Here is a 10,550-nt window from a genome sequence, read left to right as displayed (position 1 = left end):
TTAAAGGCTCTGTGCAGTGCACATTCACTTTGTCCTGTATTTTATTTCATATTGTACAGCTGACGAATCTGTAAAAAAAAACACTATGAAAGTGTGAAAACCTTTGATCAGTAATGAACAATTATAATAATAATAATTATAATTGTAATACGATTAACCAAAATGTTCGGTTAAATTATTTGAATTACATCTTGTCTGTTTTTTTCCCCGTGAGCTTCCATTTGAGTCATTTAGTAGACACTCTAATGCAGAGCAACTTACAGAAGCAATGAGGGCTAAGTGCCTTGCTGAAGGGCACATCGACAGATTTCCAACCTAGTCGGCTCGGGGATTCAAACCAGCGATCTTTCAACTACAGAAACGTCTAACACATCATTGTGATCTCTACAGCGCTGTTGACTGGTCTTCATTGACCTTGCGTAGGCTTAAACACTGGTATACACTGATTTATAAGGCCATATTGGGTAAAATGCCATTTTATCTCTGTTCTTTTTTAGTCAGGTCAGTAAATAAATATCAATTACGGTCCCATTCTGATTTGCTTCTAACATTACCAAGAATTAGAACAGGTCCTGGTAGAAATAGTTTTAGTTACTCAGCTCCGTGGTCCTGGAATTCTCTCCTGAACATTTTAAAATGTGATGATCTAGTTTCGTTGGTGGAGTTTAAACACTTGATCGATGTATATATCATAGACGAGTGTAATTGTCTTTAGGCCAGCTGTTTTTAGTCAAGATGTTTGTGTTTTTAATGTAAAATGTTTTTGTTGTACTGTATGTGTGTTTATAGTTTTGTTTAATGTTGTGTTAGTGTATGTAAGTTGTTTTGTCTGAAACGTTGTTCCCCCTGCTGCTATTGGACCAGGTCTCTCTTGGAAAAGAGATGTTATCTCAATGAGAAAAAACCTGTATAAATAAAAGGTTAAATTTAAATTGAAAAAATACAGGGCCAATGCTCTTAGCCGCTAGGCTACCTGCCACCCTCAATGTGCTACCTGCCACCCTGCCACCCTCAATGTGCTTCCTGCCACCCTCAATGTGCTACCTGCCACCCTGCCACCCTCAATGTGCTTCCTGCCACCCTCAATGTGTTACCTGCCACCCTGCCACCCTCAATGTGCTACCTGCCACCCTCAATGTGCTACCTACCACCCTGACACCCTCAATGTGCTACCTGCCACCCTGCCACCCTCAATGTGCCACCTGCCACCCTCAATGTGCTACCTGCCACCCTGCCACCCTCAATGTGCCACCTGCCACCCTGCTGCCCTGCCACCCTCAATGTGCCACATGCCACCCTGCCACCCTCAATGTGCTACCTGCCACCCTGCCACCCTCAATGTGCTACCTACCACCCTGCCACCCTCAATGTGCTACCTGCCACCCTCAATGTGTTACCTGCCACCCTGCCACCCTCAATGTGCTACCTGCCACCCTGCCACCCTCAATGTGCTACCTGCCACCCTCAATGTGCTACCTGCCACCCTCAATGTGCTACCTACCACCCTCAATGTGCTACCTACCACCCTCAATGTGTTACCTACCACCCGCAATGTGTTACCTACCACCCTCAATGTGTTACCTACCACCCTCAATGTGCTACCTACCACCCTCAATGTGTTACCTACCACCCTCAATGTGTTTTCTACCACCCTCAATGTGTTACCTACCACCCTCAATGTGTTACCTACCACCCTCAATGTGCTACCTGCCACCCTCAATGTGCTACCTGCCACCCTCAATGTGCTACCTACCACCCTCAATGTGTTACCTGCCACCCTCAATGTGTTACCTACCACCCTCAATGTGCTACCTACCACCCTCAATGTGCTACCTGCCACCCTCAATGTGTTACCTACCACCCTCAATGTGCTACCTACCACCCTCAATGTGTTACCTGCCACCCTCAATGTGTTACCTACCACCCTCAATGTGCTACCTACCACCCTCAATGTGCTACCTGCCACCCTCAATGTGTTACCTACCACCCTCAATGTGTTACCTACCACCCTCAATGTGTTACCTGCCACCCTCAATGTGCTTCCTGCCACCCTCAATGTGCTACCTACCACCCTCAATGTGCTACCTGCCACCCTCAATGTGCTACCTATCACCCTCAATGTGTTACCTGCCACCCTCAATGTGTTACCTGCCACCCTGCCACCCTCAATGTGCTACCTACCACCCTCAATGTGCTACCTGCCACCCTCAATGTGTTACCTACCACCCTCAATGTGCTACCTGCCACCCTCAATGTGCTACCTGCCACCCTGCCACCCTCAATGTTCTACCTACCACCCTGCCGCCCTCAATGTGTTACCTGCCACCCTCAATGTGCTACCTACCACCCTCAATGTGCTACCTGCCACCCTCAATGTGCTACCTATCACCCTCAATGTGCTACCTGCCACCCTCAATGTGCTACCTACCACCCTCAATGTGTTACCTACCACCCTCAATGTGTTACCTACCACCCTACCACCCTCAATGTGCTACCTACCACCCTCAATGTGTTACCTACCACCCTACATGTGCTACCTACCACCCTCAATGTGTTACCTACCACCCTGCCACCCTCAATGTGTTACCTGCCACCCTCAATGTGTTACCTGCCACCCTCAATGTGTTACCTGCCACCCTCAATGTGCTACCTGCCACCCTCAATGTGCTACCTACCACCCTCAATGTGCTACCTGCCACCCTCAATGTGCTACCTACCACCCTCAATGTGTTACCTACCACCCTCAATGTGCTACCTACCACCCTCAATGTGTTACCTACCACCCTGCCACCCTCAATGTGTTACCTACCACCCTGCCACCCTCAATGTGCTACAAATCAGATCAAGTTCGAACTGTGTGATTTTTTGTCCCTACGGAACACAGCCCAGACTATGAAGACGAAACAGCAGATTGATCACTTTTAGGTTCTGATTCATCTATCACACTATGGCCCAGTTACCTTTAGGTTCTGATTCACCTATCACTAGTGCTAAGCGATTAACCAAAATATTGTTTTTTAAACAAGTAATTGACCAACGTTGGTTCAATTATTTGAATTCTATTACATTTTTTCCCCTGTGAGCTCAATGTGTCGTCTCTTTAGAGGTAAATCAGATCAAGCCCGAACTGTGTGATTTAGTAGGGAGTTGTAGTTTCTAACAGGCTTTGTGGTAATTAACTACAATGACCATAATCCATTGCGCAACTACTTGTCCGGTCTGTGTGGAGCAGCCACAAAGAGGGAGAGGAGGGAGAGAGAGCAGCTGCTTCCAGGTATCTACCTGAAAATACATGATCTAAGTGATTGATAGTTGGTATTCAGCGATCATTAAAGTATGTCTTATTTACATTAAAGGACTACTAAAATAGGGATGTTGTCAGACAGCAGCTCTGTAGAGATGATGACTTGGTATGAAATAATAAAGTATATTAAAACATACTAAACATAATAAAACAAATGTAATATACAGAATAACTGAAATATTTTATTAAAGTAATATGAACACAGGCCTCCCGAGTGGCGCAGTGGTCTGAGGCGTCGCAGTGCTAAGCTAACAAACACCAAGCTGAGTCACTAGAGTCCAGGCTCTGTCGCAGCCGACCGCGACCGGGAGACCCATGGGGTGGCGCATGTCGTGGAAAATCGGTTCAAATATAACGCTTACAAGAACTTGTGAAATCAAATAGGCTTTTAATACAGAGTATAGCAAGCCTGGCGCACAATTGGCCCAGCGTCGTCCGGGTTAGGGGAGGGTTTGGTCGGCAGGGATGTCCTTGTCCCATCGCGCACTAGCGACTCCTGTGGCGGGCCGGGCGCAGTGCACGCTGACACGGTCGACAGGTGTAAACAGTGTTTCCTCCGACACATTGGTGCGGCTGGCTTCCGGGTTAAGTGGGCATTGTGTCAAGAAGCAGTGCTGCTTGTTTGGGTTGTGTTTCGGAGGACTCACGGCTGTTGACCTTCACCTCTCCCGAGTTTGTACGGGAGTTGCAGCGATGAGACAAGACTGTAACTACCAATTGGATACCACAAAATTGGGGAGAAAAATGGGTATAAAAAAAGAAAAAAATACATACAGTGGGGAGAACAAGTATTTGATACACTGCCGATTTTGCAGGTTTTCCTACTTACAAAGCATGTAGAGGTCTGTAATTTTTATCATAGGTACACTTCAACTATGAGAGACGGAATCTAAAACAAAAATCCAGAAAATCACATTGTATGATTTTTAAGTAATTAATTTGCATTTTATTGCATGACATAAGTATTTGATACATCAGAAAAGCAGAACTTAATATTTGGTACAGAAACCTTTGTTTGCAATTACAGAGATCATACGTTTCCTGTAGTTCTTGACCAGGTTTGCACACACTGCAGCAGGGATTTTGGCCCACTCCTCCATACAGATCTTCTCCAGATCCTTCAGGTTTCGGGGCTGTCGCTGGGCAATACGGACTTTCAGCTCCCTCCAAAGATTTTCTATTGGGTTCAGGTCTGGAGACTGGCTAGGCCACTCCAGGACCTTGAGATGCTTCTTACGGAGCCACTCCTTAGTTGCCCTGGCTGTGTGTTTCGGGTCGTTGTCATGCTGGAAGACCCAGCCACGACCCATCTTCAATGCTCTTACTGAGGGAAGGAGGTTGTTGGCCAAGATCTCGCGATACATGGCCCCATCCATCCTCCCCTCAATACGGTGCAGTCATCCTGTCCCCTTTGCAGAAAAGCATCCCCAAAGAATGATGTTTCCACCTCCATGCTTCACGGTTGGGATGGTGTTCTTGGGGTTGTACTCATCCTTCTTCTTCCTCCAAACACGGCGAGTGGAGTTTAGACCAAAAAGCTCTATTTTTGTCTCATCAGACCACATGACCTTCTCCCATTCCTCCTCTGGATCATCCAGATGGTCATTGGCAAACTTCAGACGCGCCTGGACATGCGCTGGCTTGAGCAGGGGGACCTTGCGTGCGCTGCAGGATTTTAATCCATGACGGTGTAGTGTGTTACTAATGGTTTTCTTTGAGACTGTGGTCCCAGCTCTCTTCAGGTCATTGACCAGGTCCTGCCGTGTAGTTCTGGGCTGATCCCTCACCTTCCTCATGATCATTGATGCCCCACGAGGTGAGATCTTGCATGGAGCCCCAGACCGAGGGTGATTGACCGTCATCTTGAACTTCTTCCATTTTCTAATAATTGCGCCAACAGTTGTTGCCTTCTCACCAAGCTGCTTGCCTATTGTCCTGTAGCCCATCCCAGCCTTTTGCATGTCTACAATTTTATCCCTGATGTCCTTATACAGCTCTCTGGTCTTGGCCATTGTGGAGAGGTTGGAGTCTGTTTGATTGAGTGTGTGGACAGGTGTCTTTTATACAGGTAACGAGTTCAAACAGGTGCAGTTAATACAGGTAATGAGTGGAGAACAGGAGGGCTTCTTAAAGAAAAACTAACAGGTCTGTGAGAGCCAGAATTCTTACTGGTTGGTAGGTGATCAAATACTTATGTCATGCAATAAAATGCAAATTAATTACTTAAAAATCATACAATGTGATTTTCTGGATTTTTGTTTTAGATTCCGTCTCTCACAGTTGAAGTGTACCTATGATAAAAAATTACAGACCTCTACATGCTTTGTAAGTAGGAAAACCTGCAAAATCGGCAGTGTATCAAATACTTGTTCTCCCCACTGTATATTTTTAAATGTGAATAAATGTTGGTTTATCAGCAGTAATGGACAGTCACTGCCATCATGGTACATGTATTAATTGTTTTATTCTGTTACAGCGTTCAACCCACATCATGCATTTAATGTTAAAAAAAAGAAACGTGATTTTTTTTCTCCCTTTTCACCCCAACGACCTCACAAAGCACAAATCAATCACTCAGTGTTATTTCCTGATAGTTGCTGGTTGATCTACACAGGACTTTCTAAACAGCAGTTTCAGGATCATCATCATCATGAGAGAGAGCGAGAGAGCGAGAGAGAGAGAGCGAGAGAGCTCACCAAGAATTCACAAAATGGTACAAACACCAAATTGAGACGCTGCATGAGGAATTCTGCAAAAATATCCTCCGTGTACAACGTAGAACACCAAATAATGCATGCAGAGCAGAATTAGGCCGATACCCAGTAATTATCAAAATCCAGAAAAGAGCCGTTAAATTCTACAACCACCTAAAAGGAAGTGATTCTCAAACCCTCCATAAAAAAAGCCATCACCTACAGAGAGATGAACCTGTAGAAGAGTCCCCTAAGCAAGCTGGTCCTGGGGCTCTGTTCATAAACACAAACAGACCCCACAGAGCCACAGGACAGCAACACAATTAGACCCAACCAAATCATGAGAAAACAAAAAGATAATTACTTGACACATTGGAAAGAATTAACAAAAAAACTGAGCAAACTAGAATGCTACTTGGCCCTAAACAGAGAGTACACAGTGGCAGAATACCTGACCACTGTGACTGACCCAAAGGAAAGCTTTGACTATGTACAGACTCAGTGAGCATAGCCTTGCTATTGAGAAAGGCCGCCGTAGGCAGACCTGGCTCTCAAGAGAAGACAGGCTATGTGCACACTGCCCACAAAATGAGGTGGAAACTGAGCTGCACTTCCTAACCTCCTGCCCAATGTATGACCATATTAGAGACACATATTTCCCTCAGATTACACAGACCCACAAAGAATTAGAAAACAAATCCAATTTTGATAAACTCCCCTATCTACTGGGTGAAATACCAGTGTGTGACATCACAGCAGCAAGATATGTGACCTGTTGCCACAAGAAAAGGTCAACCAGTGAATACAACTTATATTTATGTTTCCTGTAAATTTTTTATTGTTAATTCCACTTTTGTTGATTTATTTATTTCACTTGCTTTGGCAATGTTAACATATGTTTCCCATGCTAATAATTTCCCTTACATTGAAATTGAATTGAGAGAGAAAGAGAGAGAAAAGGGGAGAGAGAGAGAAAGAGAGAGATGGGGGGGTTAGAGAGAGAGAGAGAGAGAAAGAGAGAGATGGGGGGGTTAGAGAGAGAGAGAGAGAGAGAGAGAGAGAGAGAGAGAGAGAGAGAGAGAGAGAGAGAGAGAGAGAGAGAGAGAGAGAGAGAGAGAGAGAGAGAGAGAGAGAGTTAGGGAGGGGGCGTTAGAGAGAAAGAGAGCGAGAAAGAAAGAATGGCTCAGGTAGTTATGTGTAGGTGAGGTGTGTAGGTTTATACCGTACATGTTAACAATGTGGTGTAGCAGTACAGTGTGAACACATCACACTGAAACCTCACTATTAGCATAACATCTAGTGGAGGTGTAACGAGGTTGATAACATGGTGGATTATGACTTGATGAAGCAGTAGGCCACTGACTGTACCACCGTGGTCCTCCACGGACGTGGTTTACAACCTTTTAAACACAGATTCAGAAAAGCCTCTCAGAGTGCTGATCTAGGATCAGTTTATCCTTTTAAAATCACAATGAATATGATTACGTGGACAGAGGGGGGAACCTGATCCTAGATCTCAGCACTCCTACTCTGATATGCTTGATACATATGGCACTGGGTAACTAGGTGATCCAGACAATTAGTCACGTTAAAAGGTTTTGTAGGCAAAGTTGATTTTCATCAAATTGTGGATCATAAAATCTATTGAACGGTGTGATGATGCCGAGGCGGCGAACAAGAGTGTGAAAGTATTCAAACGAAGAGAAGAAGAGAAACAGGAGTGTGGGGGCAATGTTCTACTTTCCTCAGATAAATAGAGAATGTACAGAGGAGGGGGAAAGACTTGAACACAACTTTTCTCTCCCTTTATCTTTTCTCTCATCCTTCCATCACTAAGAAAATAAGTGATAAAAAGAGCGAGAGAGGTGCGATCAACTTTATCTTTACGGAAAGGTATAATTATGGGGCTTGTAAACTCACTTGTGTTAATAACGTCGTGATTAAATAATGTGGGAGCGGCAGGTAGCCTGGTGGTTAGAGCGTTGGCCCAGTAACCGAACGGTTGCTAGATCGAATCCCCCGAGCTGACAAGGTAAAAATCTGTCGTTCTGCCCCCTGAACAAGGCAGTTAAACCCACTGTTCCCGGGTAGGTCGTCATTGAAAATACGATAACTGACTTGCCTAGTTAATAAATAAAGGTAAAATAAAAAATAATACAAATTAAAGATCTATTACATTACAGTTTGAGACGAGGACTTCAACGGCACAGAAAATATAACGGCATTTTAATAGCTTCATTTTATTGCCCAAATGTGTATCTCTTCTCGAGCTACTATAACAGAAACAACTAGGAAATAAACGTTACGTATGTTAATCTACATTGGAAGAACATTCTATATCTTTCCACACGTTATGAACTGTATGTAGAACCAGTACGATCCAAACTAACAGAATCAATATGGAACGGACCAAAGCTAAAGATTAAAACTTTTGAAAATGTTTTGGTTGTACATTTCTGATAACTTTTTTATAATTTCAGCGAATATATATATATATTTATATATACTTCATATTTTTGCGGTCCAAGTCAGATGCTTGCCAGATACAAGTTAAACTACACATATTGTCTTTTGGAAATTAGAATTTTATCTCATTACATAAAATATTTGTAAAAATACTCAATGCAGATTGGATTGAATTCCTAAATGACTAATGAACTAAAGGTCATAAGGTCACGGTGAAGGTACAGCCTACGCAGAAATATAATATACCTGCCGTAATTAAGTAGCGGTTCAATTATTCGTAAATCATAGTCGGAATGTGTTGTTCGATCGGTCACTGCTAATAACAGTTTATTATACAGATAAATAAAAATCATTGATTAGTGAAAAGGGAACTTACTCTCGTCTCGGAGCTCTGGTCAAGGTTTGAACAGGTTCTCAGATGCCACCTGAAGATGGGGGGGGGAAGTACGAAATATATATATATGTTTTATATTATCAAACTATTTTAATATGCATTTTTCAACCTGTGAATCGTTGGGAGAATAGTAAAATAAGATGTTTAAATCCAACAACAACCGGTTGTCTGACGTAAGGACTGGAATTGTGCAAGTTACCCCCCCCCCCCAAAAAAATGACCAAATGTACCATTAAATGAATGAGTGAATTTTGAGGGATAATTTTGCAGAGTTTACATGGTATTACATACCAGCAGTGCCTCACAGCACACAATGAGAAAACAATATAATCAAGACGGCACATCAAATTGGACAAAAGACAGAAATACAACTTTTCAAACTAATATTATGATGCAATAATGGAACAAACAGCATCAACAGTCTAACAATAGAACTACATGGGAGATCCCAGCATGGACACCCGTAAAATAGACACCCGTGGACACCCGTAAAATAGACACCAGTGGACACCCGTAAAATAGACACCGGTGGACACCCGTAAAATAGACACCAGTGGACACCCGTAAAATAGACACCAGTGGACACCCGTAAAATAGACACCGGTGGACACCCGTAAAATAGACACCGGTGGACACCCGTAAAATAGACACCCGTGGACACCCGTAAAATAGACACCCGTGGACACCCGTAAAATAGACACCCGTGGACACCCGTAAAATAGACACCCGTGGACACCCGTAAAATAGACACCCGTGGACACCCGTAAAATCAGACGACGGTCTCTCCTCAGATGATGAATGAATCAGATATCTTTACTAGCCCGGGGACCTAAGAACATGTAGAGCATCACAGATAAACAGTAGCTGAATCACAAGGATATGTGTTAATGCAGATGCTTCGCCTGCGAGACTTTTTTTTCTCCTCCACTACGTCTCGTTACGATTCGGCTGCAATGTCTTTTTACAAGACAACTTAAATCTCCATTTAAATCAACAACAAAAAAATGTCCTTTTAAATCCTTTTGTCGTTGTTTTTCCAAAGTTACATGTGTGAAATGAACTGGTTTTGGCTATAGATCCGAACACAACAAGGCAGGTTGTCACCAGCATCTCATTGAAGAACTCTCTGTTTGTCTGACAATGAGACTAGCTGCAATGAGACTTTCCATTTAACTTTCAGTCATCTAGTAGACGCTCTTAGCTAGGTAAGACAACCAAATGTCAGTCATAGTCAGTACATGTTTTCAGCATTTGCAACCTCCATTTACACGTTAATTATAATGTCTCAACAATACGAAGAGGCTAAGAATACAAAAGAGATGCAGACTTACCATTCAAACCTTCATCACGATCACGTCAATGGTAACACACTGTACATACGGCATTGCTCTAGTGCATGTGTGTTGTGAGTGTGTCTGTGTGTGGTGCAGGTGTGTGTGTGTGTGTGTGTGTGTGAGAGAGAGAGAATGAGAGCAAGAGGAGAGAGCGAGAGGAGAGAGCGAGAGAGTCATAAGAGCGGTTATGGGCCGCTGTCGCTCTCTCGATTCCTCTGATCTCACCTCTGTGTGTGTGTTCTCTGATCTCTCACACACCTCGTCATCCTGGAAACAAAGTGACATTAACACACCGCAGAGCAGTGGCCCAGACCTTGAACACAGCTCTATCTCTCTCTCACACACACACTCTGTCCCTC

General features: G+C 43.7%; 1 protein-coding gene across 1 annotated transcript in view; it reads right to left on the bottom strand.

The window, feature by feature from the left end:
• Nucleotides 1-10,306, bottom strand: part of LOC139561366 (uncharacterized) — a 46,807-nt gene extending 36,501 nt beyond the window's left edge. Inside the window, exons 1-2 of the mRNA XM_071378397.1 lie at nucleotides 10,189-10,306; nucleotides 8,840-8,888 (exon numbers count right to left, since the gene is read on the bottom strand). The gene's annotated coding sequence lies outside the window, so the exon portion shown is untranslated. The remainder of the gene's footprint in view (nucleotides 1-8,839; nucleotides 8,889-10,188) is intronic.
• Nucleotides 10,307-10,550: the final 244 nt, after the last annotated feature.

This window comes from Salvelinus alpinus, chromosome 31 (genome assembly GCF_045679555.1).
Source record: "Salvelinus alpinus chromosome 31, SLU_Salpinus.1, whole genome shotgun sequence".
NCBI classification, from domain to species: Eukaryota; Metazoa; Chordata; class Actinopteri; order Salmoniformes; family Salmonidae; genus Salvelinus; species Salvelinus alpinus.
Note: the sequence above shows the minus strand (reverse complement) of the source record. Positions and strands in the feature narration are given on the sequence as shown.